Source organism: Miniopterus natalensis, chromosome 15, assembly GCF_054644295.1.
Source record: "Miniopterus natalensis isolate mMinNat1 chromosome 15, mMinNat1.hap1, whole genome shotgun sequence".
Classification (NCBI taxonomy): domain Eukaryota; kingdom Metazoa; phylum Chordata; class Mammalia; order Chiroptera; family Miniopteridae; genus Miniopterus; species Miniopterus natalensis.
Genome location: NC_142095.1, coordinates 20680335 through 20689563, shown reverse-complemented (window position 1 = coordinate 20689563; position 9229 = coordinate 20680335). Strand labels below are relative to the sequence as shown.

General features: G+C 44.1%; 1 pseudogene; it reads left to right on the top strand.

Moving 5' to 3' along the window:
* Positions 1–7124: 7124 nt before the first annotated feature.
* Positions 7125–8109, top strand: LOC107542408 (large ribosomal subunit protein eL29 pseudogene; annotated as a pseudogene).
* The last annotated feature ends 1120 nt before the right edge of the window (positions 8110–9229 follow it).

Here is a 9229-nt window from a genome sequence, read left to right as displayed (position 1 = left end):
TGTCAAATAATGACTTTACTTCTAGGCTGGTTTTTGTTTGTTTGTTTCTCATTTTTGGTACTTTTAACAAGTGTTTATATAACTACATTTGGTAACGAAGTATTGATATCATGCTCTTTTTTAACATTAACCTTTTCTTTCTTCTCTTCTTAAAGAGTCCAGATTCTAATTCTCTTCTCTTAATCAAGCTGTAGATAATCAGTTCAAATGTACTCACTGCTTGGTATGTACCACACACAGTGTAAAGCACTGTGGGTCAGTAAGGCCTGATTCTTGCTCTCAAAGAGCATTAGTCAGATGGGAAGGATGGATGGTAAACAACTCTTTATAATTATCTACAATTATATATCTCATAGTTCTCTAAGATAGTGTATGAGCCACGGTGGGTTAGCTACTATAACAAACAGCCCCAATTTTCAGTGTCTTAATCTAGTAAAAATTTATTTCTCACTCACACCAAGTTCAATGTGCATGTTCCTAGTTGAGTGGCTCTCTTCCAAGTGGTGACACAGGGATCCAGGTAACACAGTTTTACTCTCTCCTGTGATGTCATCATCTTCAACTTGTGGCCTCAAAGGTCACCATAAAAGGGAATGAGAGTGTGGATAAGGCACACTGGATACTTAGCCACCTCAGCCTGATAGTCACCTCTGCTCACATTCTATTGGTCTACCTACTCACATGGTCCAACAGATGCTGGGCAGATGTTTCCCAGCCATAAATGTACTATGCAAGAGGAATACATACCTTCCGTAGACAACTAGCTGTCTCTACCACAGTTACTATATTTACAGGTAACAGAATTGAAGAGTGAAGGAACTTACCCAAGGTCACACTGTCAATATGTGGAGAAACCAGATTTGAACCCAGGTTTGTTTGATCCAAAGCCCATGCTCTTCCCATTATGTTACACTAACTTCCTTGTCATGGCTATGCGACAGGCTCCAGGTTATGGTTGTGTTCTTTGCACATAGTCTGCCCATTGAACCTATTTTTTTTGGCTTGGGCTGATCTGGAAAGCTGGGCTTTCTGCTGCCCCACTTTCTGGCCTGATTTTTCCTGATGGCCCTTGGCTGTCACTGGAGGCCTTGCTAGGCTGCCAAAACTCTCTCCTTCCCCAGATGCATCCATGGCACTGGGTAAAGTTTCCATCTTTGTGACACAGAAAATAAAGAAATAGGATTAGAGCTTTCACAACTGCTATTTGAAGAGGATAGTAGCTAATTTGCATATGTAGCTTCAGGCATCTTGGTTATAATATAGTTGCATTATTTTATGGTTCTGTTTCCCACAGGCTAGTAAATGCTTAGTGTTAAAGAACAGATAGGGCTCTAGGAGTGTGGATATAGGAGACCACTTTGGGTTTGAGTAAGAGAACCAATTCATTTTGTGAGCATGAACATGGACACCAGGTTCCAATCACAAGCAACAAGACAAATGTATATAACAGACTCTCCAAAGCAGAGAGCTGTGCTCACATTCACTCGGCTGGATAAAGATGTATGTAAGAACTGTCAGCCTCATCCACAAAACCCTGATTACACTGAGTTCCAGTTACCATGGCTGTATAACAAATTTTCCCCAAACTTAGAAACTTAAATAACCATTTGTTATGCTCACAGATTCATGAGTCAGGAATTTGAACAGGGCACAGCAGGGATAACTTGTATTTGTTTCACAGTTTCTGGGGCCTAGTTGGAAGACTCAATGACTGAAGGTTAGGATCATCTAAAAGCTCGTTCACTCGTAAGTCTGGTGGTTGATAATGACTGTTGCCTGAGGTCTCGGTCCCTCTTCACATGGGCCTCTCCATATTGTCTCTCATGTGGGTGAGTTTGGGTTTCCTCCCAGCATGGTGTCTGGGTTCCTAGGGGTGGTTGGGGGTGCATCTGAGAGAGAGAGAGAGAGAGAGAGAGAGAGAGAGAGAGAGAGAGAGAGAGAGAGAGCGCTAAGCAGAAGCTGTGTTGTCATATTTCATATCCTTGGAAGTCATGTAGCATTGCTTCTTTACCACATTTTAGTCATTGAGGCAGTCACAAAGTCCTGCCAAGTTCAAAGTGCTGGTTGGGGGCAAGACTCTGCCTCTTAATGGGGAGTGGCAAAGTTCTGGAAGAAAGAATGGGACTGGAAATATTGCTGTCGCCATTTTTGGAAAAGCTAAGCTGCCATACATCCCTTTTATTTTGATCCTTAAATCTGACTTAAATATTAGTTATCATATGTTTGATAACCATGTGCCAGGTACCTAAAACCATTAGATCTTTGAGCTCAACTCTGCAAAGTCAATCACATTGCTTTTACTGATTAGGAAACTGAAGCCTAGAGAACTTAACACAGAGCTAGCTAATGATACATTCATGTTGCAAGGCCAACCCTGGCCGACTCCAGATCCCATACTCTTTCCCACGGTTCCTATATGATTCCAAATGGGGATGACTCATTTCTTTAATGAAAGGAAAGTTTGGCAGGAGAAGGTCTGAGTGGTGGAGATGAGGTAAAGGGAAGTTCAGACACTTGGATTAACGGTAATTTCCATGAAGGTGCTCTAATAATTTCCACCTTTTAGAATCCACACATCCTTAGAGCCCATCAAGTCAAGCCGATGTAATTTAACCCTCCCTGGCTTCCAAACAGCTGCAACACATTTACTTTGACTCTCCAACATGTAGAAAATATTATGCAAAGATGCTATGATATTGATGGACAATGAAATCCACCCTCATTCAGGTAGGCTGAGGAGAAACTTCGGCAAGACTTTCTTGGGGTGACTGAAGAGTTTATCTTCCAAACAAAGATATGTTTGAGAGTGAAGAAGGCAGGGGGGATGCTAGAAATGTTCTATATCTTGATCTGGAGGATAGTTACACTGGTGTGTGCATGTGTAAAAAGTCATTGTGCTGTTCTCTCAAAGTGTGTACTGATGTAAGTTCTCAACCACAATATCAATATGGTTGCAAAATATGATACTTATACCAGGATCACAGGCATACATGAGTCTGACTTTGGCAAATTAGGACATATGGTCATTGTAGCCATTCCCCATTCCCAAGCCAGCCTCACCAGGGCTGGGCAAGCTGGTGTTTGTGCTGAGAAATGATTGATTTTCAAAGTCAAGATCCTGTAAAGCGGCATCTGTGGATCCTCTTTCATAGTAAATGCACATTCTTGTACGACTTACACACACTCACATTCATATACACAACTTACATTCACACACAATTTACATGCGCCCTCATATTCACACCCAACTTACACTCACACATTCACATTCTCACTCATACAACTTACACACACTCAGGTCCACACACCCAACTTATACTCATACACTCACATTCACACTCAGGCAACTTATATGCATACACGCTTTTGCTCACACACACTCACATTGCACCACACTCAAACACAAATACACTCACACAATTACAGTTTTGCTCTCACGCACTCATATATTCACATCCACACTTTCACTTATGCTTACACTCACAAGACTTACATTCACATACATTTACAACCCCTCCCACTGAGATACTTCACACACACACACACACACACGCACACACACTTGATCTCAGCTCTCTGAAGAGGACTTAGCTGGAACTAGAGTGGGACACATTAGAACTCGTTTCCTTTAGTTTCACTGCACGGGCTGTTCAGGGATCTTATTGCTGCATTATTTCTCTTGTGTTTATTTGTGTTTTTCTTCAAAAGATCCTCAGGGCTTTCTGTCACAAAATAAAATTTTGAAATTATAGTACACATATGCATATTGCACCTAAAATTTGCATGAGCACAACAGAGATTCTTGCTAAGGCTGATAATATTAAAAAACAAAACAAAAACCCCTGATACTCAGTCCAAAACTACAATGTTTAAAATCTGACTCCCTTTCAGTGTATATACTTTATATGTTTTAAACAGGGTCTCTGAGGTGGTGGTTTTGATATTAAGGACTGAGTGTTTCATAAACTAAAACCTCTGTAAGTTTTGGCCCAACATGCTAGATGCAAGCAGCGGGAGGCCTTAAGGTCAAAGGTCTATCTGGGACCTTTTGTGTCACTAATTGTGCTCAGAGTAGCAGCTGCGCTGATGGTGTTCTGGGTTGAATTCAGGGTTCCAGGTTGTATTCCTGGGTCTCAACTGAGCTGGCCTGGGTGTGGGCTGGAGCACTGTCCTAGGGAGTTTGCACAGAAGTGGACATTAAATAGTTAAATAACAAAACATGAAAATAAAAACCTCAGACAGCTGTAGCTGGGGGATTGGCGGGGAGGGGTGGCTGTGAGTGCATCACTTCAGCCAGAGCTGATGAAGAATCACAACAGGCCTTTTCAGGCTGTTTATATCTCTTGCCGCCAATAAACAGGGCAGGCTTTCAAATCTCCTTGTACTCCTGCAAGGCAGAGAGGCAGGCTGTGGAGCAGCTAGGCAGTCCAAGGCCATTCCCAGTAAACCAGGGAGCAGACAAGTCACATCCCACTTGGGAAAAGAGCCCAATTTCCTTAATGATCCAATAGCAAAAGTGGAACTAAAGCTACAAGTACAACTCATAAAGCTCTGTACATTTAGATTGGAACCATGAGCAATTGAAGTTGGAAAGAGTGGCAATCCTGGACAATCTCAGTGAAAAAGCCAGAATATACAGGGCTCTTTTATTCAAGGAAATGCCCTTCCTGGGTCCTAAAAATGGGGATGTGGAAGGCATGGCACACAAAGGGGGATCCATGAGGATTGCAGAACCAGCTGATAGAAGAACAAAGGTTGGGCCAGGACACAAACATCCTTGCCCACTCTCCAAGGGGGAGTCCTTTGATTCTCACTTAGTAGAGGTTGGAAATTCATACCAGAATCGCATGGTATAGAAATTGCTTCTGACGTATATATATTTTTCCCTGACTCCTCTTTCTGTCTCTCTCTTTATTATTTGCGATAGGTTAACATGTCTCCTTGGGCCCTATAAAGAAACCCTTGGGCCTCATCCATTTACCGGGAATATCAGAAAGCCAAGACTTTGTGTCTAACCCCCTGCAAGGCTCACCCTCCTTGGGGCCATTTGCCTACTGTATTATCTCATCCTGCCATTGCCTTCGGTGACAGACTGTGCCAAGAAGGGAGAGTTGGAACTGGTTTTGGAGTCTGTTTCCTAATGAGCTGGTTGGCTTAAGACTGATGGACCCAGCTGTCCTTTGAGAAGGAACAACACTCCCTTTTCTCTGTCAAAGGGACTCCCCAAGACTTAAAAGGTCTGAGCTCCCAAAGACCAGTTGTTGGTTTTTTTTCACACACATATTCTGCTCATTACCAGGGTGTAAGTAGATCCTAAGACCCATGGTCTCAAAAGGACAAAACTACCATTTTCCTTCCTCTCTTCCCTTTTAGGGTCAAAGTCAGTCTATAGCTCTCTCTCTTTCTCTCTCCTTTGTTTTAGGATTTGGAGCCAATGGGCTTAGGCCAAGATCCCCCTTTTCAAACCTAAAGATCTGAATTTCATGAGATGGAGTGCTGGATGATGGTCATGAACTGTGTAAGGGAGGTGGTGATGGTGGGGGTGGAGATGGGGTGGTGGTGATTCTGGTTGGTGGCGTGATGATGGTGGTACAAATGGGAGTACTGGTGGTGGTAATGGCTGGTGCTAATGTTGGCCATAGTTGTTGTTGGTGAGATACAATCAGTCCCTTTTCTCCCAGGGAACCCCTGGGATTCTTGTATAAATGGTGCACATCACAAGAGCAGCAGTTTCTCTAGTCAAATGAAAGGTGTTTTTCCCCTTGCCATGGTGTACAGCCTCATGGCAAGGAGTAACCCTAAAGACAGCTCCTTTTATTAAGGAGAGGGGCAAACATCCCTAGCAGGCCACCCCACTACCCATTTTTAGTAAACCACAATTTTCAGTTAACTCAATTTTTAGTTACCTCAATAAATTATGTATAGTTTCCATTCCATCTTATGGTTCAGATATCCCTCATCAGACCTGTACTTGTCCCAATAAAGTCCCTAGTAAGTGAACCTCTTCAGATATTAGAGACAGGAAGTCTGAGCAGGATGGACCTAATGGACAACTATGCAATAAGGAGTCTGGTGCCCGAGTGGCAAGCAGTCCCTTCCCTAACCTCCCTCCACACCCCCAGATTGAACCTGTATGCAGGTCACCTTTCCTGAATCTTTGGTTGAAACTCCCAGTCACCGGTCGCTTACTATGTGTCAGACACTATGGGAGCCGCTTCACATGAATTACCTCAATGTGATTCTTAACAATCATAGTGGAAGGAGGGCAGTATTATCCTCATTGTAAAGAGGAGGACACTGTGGCTCAGAGAGGAGCAGTAACTTGTCTAAGACCACACAGCTAAGAAGTGAGCAAGGCACTACACTCACTGTGCCTCAGCTCATTGCTGTAGCTCAGTTCGTCAGAGAATGAAACACTCAGCAAGGAGGTTGGCAACCCAGCCAGGGTGCCTGGAGCAATAGTAGACTTTTTTATGCCCCAAAGCCCAGCATTCCAGCAGGGGCCCCTTGTAAAAGACAGAAAGATAAGGAGCACCACTATTAATATGAGTTTTCAATGTCTGGTTAAAGCCAACATTGAATTTCTGGCAAGAAACAGAAAAAGATAGTTCTGACTGGAAATCACGCCATCTAAGAATTGCTCCCAATGAAACACTCTCATGACTTTTGATCAGGAATGACCCTTCAGAATAATAATAAAAAGGAAAGGCTGATATGTTTTTCTATTAATTCCTATTTTAAAACAAATATTTAAAGAGCTTTCTATTTGGAACATGTTTGGCTAAAAGAACTTCCTTTCATAACAAAGCCATGAGTCTTCCTCAGGGAGTTGAGGAAAGGAGGCATCTGCCAAGATTGATGGTCTACAGCTAGGTCACCTTGAAGCAGAGACTGATGGGTAGAGCGAGACAGATTAGAAAGCTGGGAAACACTGGGCTGATTTTCCCCACTCCCATCCCAGCAACCATTTGCGGTTGGGTCATACTTCAAGAGAGGGGAACAGGGAAGGCCATAGCACCTTAGGAGTAAAACCAAATATTAAACAGCTCAACCCCAAGGGAAACCTGAAGAGAGTTGCAATGACCATGCGAAGAGAAGGAGGGAGGGAGCTTGGAAGAGTAACTATGGGTGAGGGGAAGCAATAAAAGCAGGCAGCTCTTGCAGATGCAGCCATAGGATATGACGTCAGTGCTGATACCCCTCCTTCAAGCCCCAGAGTCCAGGCAGCTAGACTGAGCAGGAAATCACAGCCAGATGCCAAGGAGTTGCCTCCAAGTGCCACTTGGTGCTATGAACAAATTGTAGCTCTTCCTCTTCCTGCCAAATGCCCAGGAATCTATGACAGTCCTGTGGGGCTAAACCAAAGCCTGCATCTTGTCCTTTTCTGGCGGCTGTGCTTGCAAATGGGTTTGAAGAAGAGGAAAATGGAGAGGGGGGTGCAGCGAGGGATTAGCTCTGAGAGGCAATGGCCAGGAGGGACAAGAGCCTCGGAGGCTTCTGCAGGGTGTCTTGGGTCTCCCTGACCTGTGAGCATTCGGTTTCTCTTTCTTCTTTTCCAAGCAGAGGAAGGAGACTGGGGTAGAGAGTTACAGGGGCTCTTCAAGAAAGTGGTGCCTCCTCGGGCCCCAGGAGCTTTGGGAGCCACAGGTTTTGGTGAAGATGTGGCCACGTCCAAGAACCATGCCACACACAACCAGTCCTGAAAATGGCATAGGAACGGCATCAAGAAACCCTGGTCACAAAGATAAGAATCTCTTAAGGGTGTAGACTCCAAGTTCCTGAGGAACGTACGCTTTGCCAAGAAGCACAATAAGGGCCTGAAGAAGATGCAGGTCAACAAGGCCAAGGCCATGAGTGTAACTGCTGAGTCTATCAAGACCTAAGGAAGCCAAGATCCCAAAATGTGGCAGCCACAAACTCAACCCACTTGCCTGCATTGCTCACCCCAAGCTAGGGAAACGTGCTAGTGTCCACATCACCAAGGGTCTCAGGTTCTGCTGGCCAAAGCCCAAGGCCAAGGCTCAAACCAAACCCCAGGCTGCGGCTGCAGCTCCAGTTCAAGCTCAGGCTCCCAAAGTTGCCCAGGCCCCAGCGAAGTCTCCACAGTAGAGGAGCCAATGTGAGGATGGAAGGACTGATGTGACCCTTGGGCTGCTGTCTTTATGGAGCTGGTGTCCTGTACTATTTTTACAAATAAACCTGAGGCAGGATCTATAAAAAAAAAAAAAAAGTGGTGCGGTCCCTAGGAGGAGCCTGAGGTCCTGAAGAGCAGAGAGGGGGTGGGTCTGTTTCCTTAGTAACCACTCTGTTGTAGCAACGTGCAGAACAGTCTCCAGGCCTTTCATTTTCCCTAAAGAATTTTGGTAAGCCTTTCCCACTGTGCCAGTGGAAAGCTACACTAACAATTTTGTCTTGCCAAAGATGTCACAGCATGGCCCCCTTGGACTGGGAAGGAAAGGGCAAGTTGGTCCTGACTTGTTTATAGGCACCAGGGGCACCAGAATGAAGGTGCCCACAAATATGGGAGAGGAAGACATGGAGTACATTTCATGAGCCATCAGAAAGGGGAAGACTTTTATCCTTAGGTCATTTTCCTATCACCTTTTCATATTTTACTACATTCAGGAAAGTACTCAACTCTGTTGAATCTCCACCCATACATCAGCTCTGGAGTTATTCTTTCATTTATTTATTCAGTAATTTTTGATGAAGTACTTCCTATGTGCTAGGGAATTGCTAAATGCTAAGGATACTATTAATCATAAAATGTAACATTTATTGGGTGCATAATTATCTCCACTTTCAGATAGGGAAACTGAGGAACAGAGAGGTGTCACAGTAGTGAATGTGGTAGATCTGTTCCCTTCCCTCAAGGAGCTTATATTTTAGTACGGAGGATGGACATTGAACAAATAATTACATAATTATTTAATTATAATTGTGATGGATGTTATAGAAGACATGAAAGTTTGTCATTATCTGGGGAAAAGATATGAAAAGAGACCAGAGAATGTCTTGGAAGAACACAGAGGACCAGGACTGGCATGAGGCAAGAGAGGCACTGAAGGCTTGACATTTAAGGGCACACTCACAGATGCCTTCTATGCCTCTCTGGCTCCCTAGTTCCTGGTCTTGTCCAAGACAGGGTGCAGTGAGATCAGGGAGGTTCTTCTGGGAGATACTTGGGTGTAAGCATATGGCTTTGAGGTTGTCCATGGAGTTAGAGAGA